This window comes from Ursus americanus, chromosome 8 (genome assembly GCF_024610735.1).
Source record: "Ursus americanus isolate L20-20 chromosome 8, mUrsAme1.1.p, whole genome shotgun sequence".
Classification (NCBI taxonomy): domain Eukaryota; kingdom Metazoa; phylum Chordata; class Mammalia; order Carnivora; family Ursidae; genus Ursus; species Ursus americanus.
The window spans coordinates 50,262,423-50,270,000 of NC_142134.1; positions in this window are offsets into that span (position 1 = coordinate 50,262,423).

Sequence of the window (7,578 nt, forward strand, 5' to 3'; positions counted from 1 at the left end):
GAAAAGATGCTCAACATCACTCATCATCAGGGAAATATGAATCAAAATCATGATGAGATACCACTTCACACCTGTCAGAGTGGCTAAAATTAACAACACAGAAACAACAGATGTTGGCGAGGATGCAGAGAAAGGGGAAGCCTCTTACACTGGTGCAGCCACTCTGCAAAACAGCATGGAAGTTCCTCAAAAAGTTAAAAATAGAACTACCCTGTGACCCAGCAATTGCATTACTAGGTATTTACTCACAGGATACAAAAATACTGATTTGAAGGGGGACATGGACACTGATGTTTACTGAAGCATTATCAACAATAGTGAAACTATGCAAAGAGCCCAAATGTCCATTGACTGATGAATGGATAAAGAAGATGTGGTGTGTATATATATATAATGGAATATTACTCAGCCATCAAAAAGAATGAAATCTGGCACTTACAATGACGTGGATAGAGCTAGAGGATATTATGCTAAGCAAAATAAGTCAGTCAGAGAAAGAGAAATACCATATGACTTTACTCATATGTGAAATGTAAGAAACAAAACAGATGAACATAGGGGAAAGAAAAAACAAAAGAAGAAAAGAGAGAGGGAAGCAAACCATAAGAGACTCTTAATGATATAGAACAAACCGAGGGTTGCTGGAGAGGGGTGGGGGGATGGGCTAAATGGGTGATGGGTATTAAGGAGGGCACTTGTTATGATGAGTACTGGGTGTTATATGTAAGTGATGAGTCACTAAATAAAATTTTTAAAAAATACTGAAAACAGGAAGGGGGCTCCTGGCTGGCTCAGTCAGTAGAGCATGCAACTCTTGATCTCAGGGTTGTGAGTTTGAGCCCCACACTGGGTGCAGAGATTACTTAAAAATAAAATTTTTTTTAAATCCACTAAAAGATACTGAAAGCAGGGGCACCTGGGTGGCTCAGTCGGTTAAGCATCTGCCTTTGGCTCAGGTCCTGACCCCAGGGTCCTGACCCCAGCGTCCTGGTATCGAGCCCCACATCCAGCTCCTTGCTCCCCCCCCTTCTCCCTCTCCCTCTGCCTGCTGCTCCCCCTGCTTGTGCTCCCTCTCTCTGTCAAATGAATAAATAAAATCTTTTTTTTTAAATGCTGAAAGAAGGGAGCCCTAAAGGGAGAACTGATGTGAAGAATTAAGAAGACCTAACTGAGATATGACTTGCTGGTTAGCACTCATTTACCCAGAAATGGAAGGGAATGGGCACTAGAGAGTAACAGGCTTCATCCTCTAAAAATGGTCCTTGACAAGAAGGGTATGCTGCAAAGATAGGGTCAGTATAATAAATGATATGTAATACACACATAAACTCTGTCTTCTTCACAAATTCTAAGGGAGTATGATCTCTTCTTGTGAGACAAGTTTGATCTAGGACCTACTATGTGCTGGGAACACACGTGCTTTGAAACATACATTCAAAGACCCTACTTTCTTTCTTCTTTTTTTTTTAAACTTCAAAGATGTTATTTATTTGTCAAAGAGCGAGAAAGAGAGTGCATACAAGCAGGGGGAACAGCAGGCAGAGGGAGAAGCAGGCTCCTCAAGGAGCAGGGAGCCCAATGCAGGACTCTGGGATCATGACCTGAGCCGAAAGCAGATGCTTAACCAACTGAGCCACCCAGGCGTCCCATCAAAGATCCTACTTACATGGGGCTGGCCTTATAGTAGAGGGGACAAAAATAAGTATATGTTGCTCTAAGATATGTTCTATCAACTTGCTTGAAGACTTCACCTTTGAAACTGAAATTATGAATTGCAGCACATGGGAAAGAGAATTTGATGGCTTCATCCAATTTGTATATCTATAGCCATATTTTGAAGTCTGTCTCTTCTGGAATCATGACAATAATAACAGAGTGGTATTGTCTGCCAGTTCAGTTGGCAGCTTAATTTAATAGCCAGTGGATAGTCTTTCTTTTTTTTTCAGATTTTATTTATTTACTTGAGAAAGAGAAAGAGAGAGAGCACAAGCAGAGGGAGAGGCAGAGGGAGAAGCAGTTCCCTGTTGAGCAGGGAGCCCGACGCAGGACTCGATACCAGGACCCTGGGATCACGACCTGAGCCAAAGGCAGACGCTTAAGGACTGAGCCACCCAGGCGCCCCCTAAATTCTATTTCTTTAAGAGTCTACCTTGAGAACCATGTGGTACGTTTGTTCCAGTGCTGGCTCCTGGGGTCCATCCCAGATATGATGTTCTTCATGGGGGGCCTGAGCCTCTGAAGCTCACCCAGGCAATTGTTACATTAAAATTCAAGAAGCACAAGTGTAGAGCCTTTGAGGTCACTGAGAAGACTTTGTATCATTTGTTGATCTCACAAGACATTGAATTGATAATCGTGTGAGTGACGGTAGCCCCAATCCTTATTTTGCCCTAAAATAGTCTGTGATTTTGACTTTAGTTTCTTAGCTAAGTCTTGAAGGAATCAGTCTTGAGGTTTCTGGAAATGTCATTAGACTCCACTGACAATCTGGTCCTATTCCAAGTGCTTTTTGTTGATATTCAGTAAATACTACCAGTGTGTATGTAATGTAGCCGGTCAATGTTACTTCCATAGTTTGTACAGTTTGTAATGGAGGACCGTGTGCTTTCTTTCTCTTTGTAGAAAATGTAGAGTCAACTCGTTGAAGTAAATTTCCACCAAAACCGATAGTGGCTTACTTGGAACTCTTTTCTCCTCCAAATCTATGGAAAAATAAGAGCATCTTACAGAGAAGGGAAAATAAATTCATGATATCACTAGAATGAATACTATCCTTGACTAAGCAACTGTGGAGGGAGAACAATAGCCATTTGGGGGTCTTTTTCAGGCTGAATAAGGTTGTAGTCTCTCCAGCACCCATACCACTGAGCTACAATTGTATCTATAATTGTGTAGTATCTTTAAGGCATTTTCTGTGTAGTTTTTATCAGAGAACAGCAGAAGTTTACCAGAACCAAAAATACTTTTCTTCACATTGTTTAGAGGACTTTCATGCTTTTCATCCATTCTTTAGAAAATGAAAAGCTAATGCCATGTAATCACAATTTCCTGGGATTCTGAAAAACCATTAAAGAGGCACATTGATAGCCTCTGAATGGAAACACTGTAGCACGTTTTGGATTGGCTCTGTTGTGGGGGTTCCTGACACTCATATGCCCCAATCAGAGTTTTCAAAGGTTTCTTTTGTGTCCGAAACACCCAGACAGTCTGATTTCAACCACTAAGTGCTTCTGGGTGAATGCAGATGGTAAGTTTTTTTTTTTCTTTAAGGGGGAAAAAAAAGGAAACTTAATTAAAACCTATATTAATTATATGAATCCTTCAAGCTTGACAGTTACTAGAATTTCATTTTTGTATGTGTGTAAAATGTATTGTTTTAAAGTTGTATTGGCTACTGGAGGGTTTCTTCTTCCTAGATTTACTAAAAACCAAGCAAATACCGTTTGAAATGAGCTTCATTAGGAACAGGGAGAAGCAGGAAGTTTTCTGGCTCCATTAATATTTAGTTTAAAGACAAAGTAACATGCCTGCCTTACTAGATATAATAGACTGGATTTTGAAACCATGTTACTCTGCTTAGGCCATGGAGGTAGCCTCCTCCTCCTTTCTTCAAAAATATCTTTGAAGTGTATGACTATGTACAGAGTCCTGAAGCCGTTTTTAAGAGCCTCTTTGGTTCTCAGGAAAATGTAGTATAGAAACAAAATTGGTTTTGCAGAGTACCCCTAGATAAGGGCAACAGCCAACATCACTTAGGAATGCTTATCGCCTCCTGGGTGGTGTGCAGGGAAACCCACGCTGTTAGACATGAAGTGATAAAATACTGTGGCCTCAAGAAAGTCAAGAGTCCACACTTCTGTGTAGTGGGAGATTTTTTTGGCTCTCTGAATAGGAAGTGGCCCTTGCTACCAAAAGGGAGCTCAAACCCCTTGGAAGATCAAGGTCACAGAGCCGTCGATGGGAGAGAGAGCTGTAGCCCCAGCAGCCATGCTCTTTGTGGGTAAGCAAGTCTATAAAAGCCCGAAACCGGAAGCAAATATTCCAACAGGAATAACGTGGCTCACCCAGAAAAGGAATGTTTCAGGACTGAGCACGCGGAACCCACAGGATACGAGAGTTTGTTGTACAGATCTCATTCTGGAGTTCAGTGATTTTCAATAAAAATCCTTTTGTGACCTTCACAAAGTCTGGTATCGAAGATCCCCTTTAAGGTGTTATACATACAAATGTAGATCGGGTTCATCTGCCTTGAACAAGAGAAAGTGCCTTGGAAGGTTGAAACCCCCCTTGCCAAATTGGATACGGTCTGGTTTGTGATTCCAGTATGCGTGAAGACTCTAACCTGCTATCCTGAACTGAAGAGTCAAATAACCAGATCAGGTTGATGTAGGATCTACCATGATGGTGGGAAAAGAAATGAAGGACAAATAAACAGAGCTGATTTTTGCAAGAACACTTTGAATAATCTAGGTTCATTGATAAGAATTTGTCATCGACAAGTTATTGCACCCCCTAATATGTACAACGCTTTGATAGGTGTCACAGTGGTGAAGATAACCAGAAGCGCAGGAAGGAGAAAGGGGATGGGTCTGTCACAGGTTAATTTTAATTTCCTACCATGTCTGCATTGACAGCACAGTATGAAGAGTGACAATGCTCGGAAGAGGGATCCTGTGGCATCTTGCCATGTGCTGGGGTTTGTAAGCAACTCATTTAGCATAGGGTTAAAAGCGTGCTCTCTGGAGCCAGATTACCCGGGTTTAAATTCCAGCTCTGTCACTTCCTAGCTATGTGGCAGCTCTGTTTCTTTACTTGCACAAGAGCAATAGTAGCCATACCTATCTCAGAGAGAAGGAGCTTACCTAAAGCACTTGGTATAAGTTATCTAAGTATTAACCATTATCATCCAACACTGCTGAAATTGTCACTTAGCAGTCCATGAATTCCGCTCCATGCTGTGTGTCATGTTTTTGCAAATGATTAATCTATGAGATTCATTATCAGCGACTGTGAGATAACCCACCAATTAGAATTCACAACTCCCCAATCACTTCAGAAAAATGGAAAATTACCATGTAAAGATTAAGATCCCTTCCTTGTACTTGACTATATTGCAAATCTATCTAGAAGAATCTTAGAGTTCTGTATTTTATTGAATCTGACATATTATGGATTCAATTCTTACTGTTTATGTGAATCTAATTCACATTAACTGAAGGAAAAGAATTCAGATTTTTCTGAAGTAGCAAAAGCACCAGTTTTCAGTGAGCTGACGGTTCTTGTCCACCAGGGGGCAGTCCATTCATTAAAACCAAGGACAGAAATACAAGAATAAATAAAATCCTTAATTTAAAAAAAAAATCACATTTTAAATTAGTTTTGGTTTCAATAAACCTTTTACCAGGGTTACAACCACGTAGCAAAACTGGTCCTTGTTCCTACCCTCTGGTAGATGGACGATCAAGAGACAGGAGAAAGCAAAAGGAAGTACTAATCCATAATTCGGTCTCAAAACCAGACAAATCCATGAGGGGCCAAGTATACCCTAGCAAGTGGAATGGACCAAGGCTGAATTCACTGTACAGAACAGGCTGAAATGCAAGAGATCTAGTGATAATTAGTGGGACAATTAAGGCTTTAAGTACATAGTACCTACTGATTCACCAAAGAGTGTTTTATGTCTTCTGACTCCTCTAAAATGTGGTGAGAGAAATCATAGCTGTAAAAGCAGAACAACTCTGAGCTTCTCAGTTAAGAAATACAGCCCTAAATTCAGGATTACTGCTACACATTTTGGCGAAGGACTTCGCATTCAAATAAATGGTCCTATATCATACGCTCAGAGTTGACATTGAGGCCTAGAATAGACATGTACCACTAGCAGAATATAGAAACCATAGCTAATGACAGAATGAAATTAAACATTATAAACTTGGAAACTCCTCTGGGTTTTGGTGCAGTTACTGCTGCAAGTCCGTGGATCACCCTTTGTATAACAAGGAACTAAGAGGACAGTTGGGTTCAGCACGCTATGCTCCGCAGTTTACAAGGAACTAGTCAGGTAGAATGGAATGATCAATGATCTCAGTGTTAAAAGAGCCAAATGCAAATTCTAGTGTCTCTACTTTTCAGTTATACGGCCTTGGGCGTTATACAGGTAAGAGAGTTTTGGAAAACGTTGAATGACTAATAATTTAAGGTATAAGGAAGAAATAAAGTCAAATCAGATGTATAAGTCCCTCTGCCATGTGGAACATAATCGTATCATGTATTCATAAAGCTTTCCAAATTACAAAGCACCATCTTTTCAGTGCCCCATCTCCCCATAAGACTTTCTTCAGATGGGATTTTGCAAGCGGTAATGAGATAATTCACACAAAGCACTTGGAGGTTGCCCGAGCATCAGAGCCCGCCCACAATGAATGGCAGCTGTTATTATTACACTTCAGTCCTCCCACAATCCCGTGCAGTAGAGACTGCCATCTTCTCATTGCCAGATTTTGAACATCGGAGGTCCAAGAGAAATCAGGTGACGTATCCAAGGTCACAAAGCTGAAATGTCAGAACCTGGAATTGAGCTCACCCATGTTTTCTTCTCTTTCAGTGCATATGCCTTGACACTATTCATAATAAACATGAATAATACCATAAAGAGGGTTTGGGGTGTTTTTTTTTCCTTGAAGAATATAACAAAGTGAGAGCCTCCATCAGATTTCTCCCCATTAGCCTTCCCATGCTTCTGGTCCTGGCCTTGTGGTTTCATGTACCTCAAGTGCTCTGTCCATGCATCAGTTCAGAGCAGAGGTTCTTTTTTTTCCTTCTAGCTTTATTGAGATATAATTGACATATAACGTTGTGTAAGCTTAAGGACTGAGCAGAAGTTTTTAATTTTATTTTACTTAATCTTTTTTAAAGTAGGCTCTACACCCACTGTGGGGCTCGAACTCCTGACCCCTAAATCGAGTTGTATGCTTCACCGACTGAGCCAGCCAGGTGCTCCAGTGAGCAGAGGATTTTAACCTTAGCTGTACCTACGAATGCCCTGGTGGGTTGTAAAAAGTACTGAAGCTCAGGTTGGAAACAAGTCAGAATGTGGCGTAAGAGGTTTCTTCCTCTTCTACTCTATCCACAGTGAGAATGAATGAAGCTGGAACTCAAAGCCAGTCCCTCCAACTCCAGATGCTGCCATATGTAAACACTATCAGTCTCAAGAAGCGAGGCCACAGTTACAACCGGGCACTGATTACAGAAATACAGACTTTTTGGACACCTGGGTGGCTCAGTCGGTTAAGCATCTTCCTTCAGCTCAGGTCATGATCCCAGGGTCCTGGAATCAAACCCCGCATTAGGCTCCCTGCTCAGCAGGGAGCTTGTTTCTCCCTCTCCCTCTGCCCGCTCCCCCTGCTTGTGCTCTCTCTCTCTCTCTCTGTGTCAAATAAATAAACAAAATATTTTTTTAAAAAAATAAATACTTTAAAATAAAAGATGGAGGATGGTCCAAGAGGCTGATTGCCTGAAAAATGTAAAGAGTTTAGGAGGCAAGTGACCTGAGGAGTCAAACTAGAGAGAAACAATATG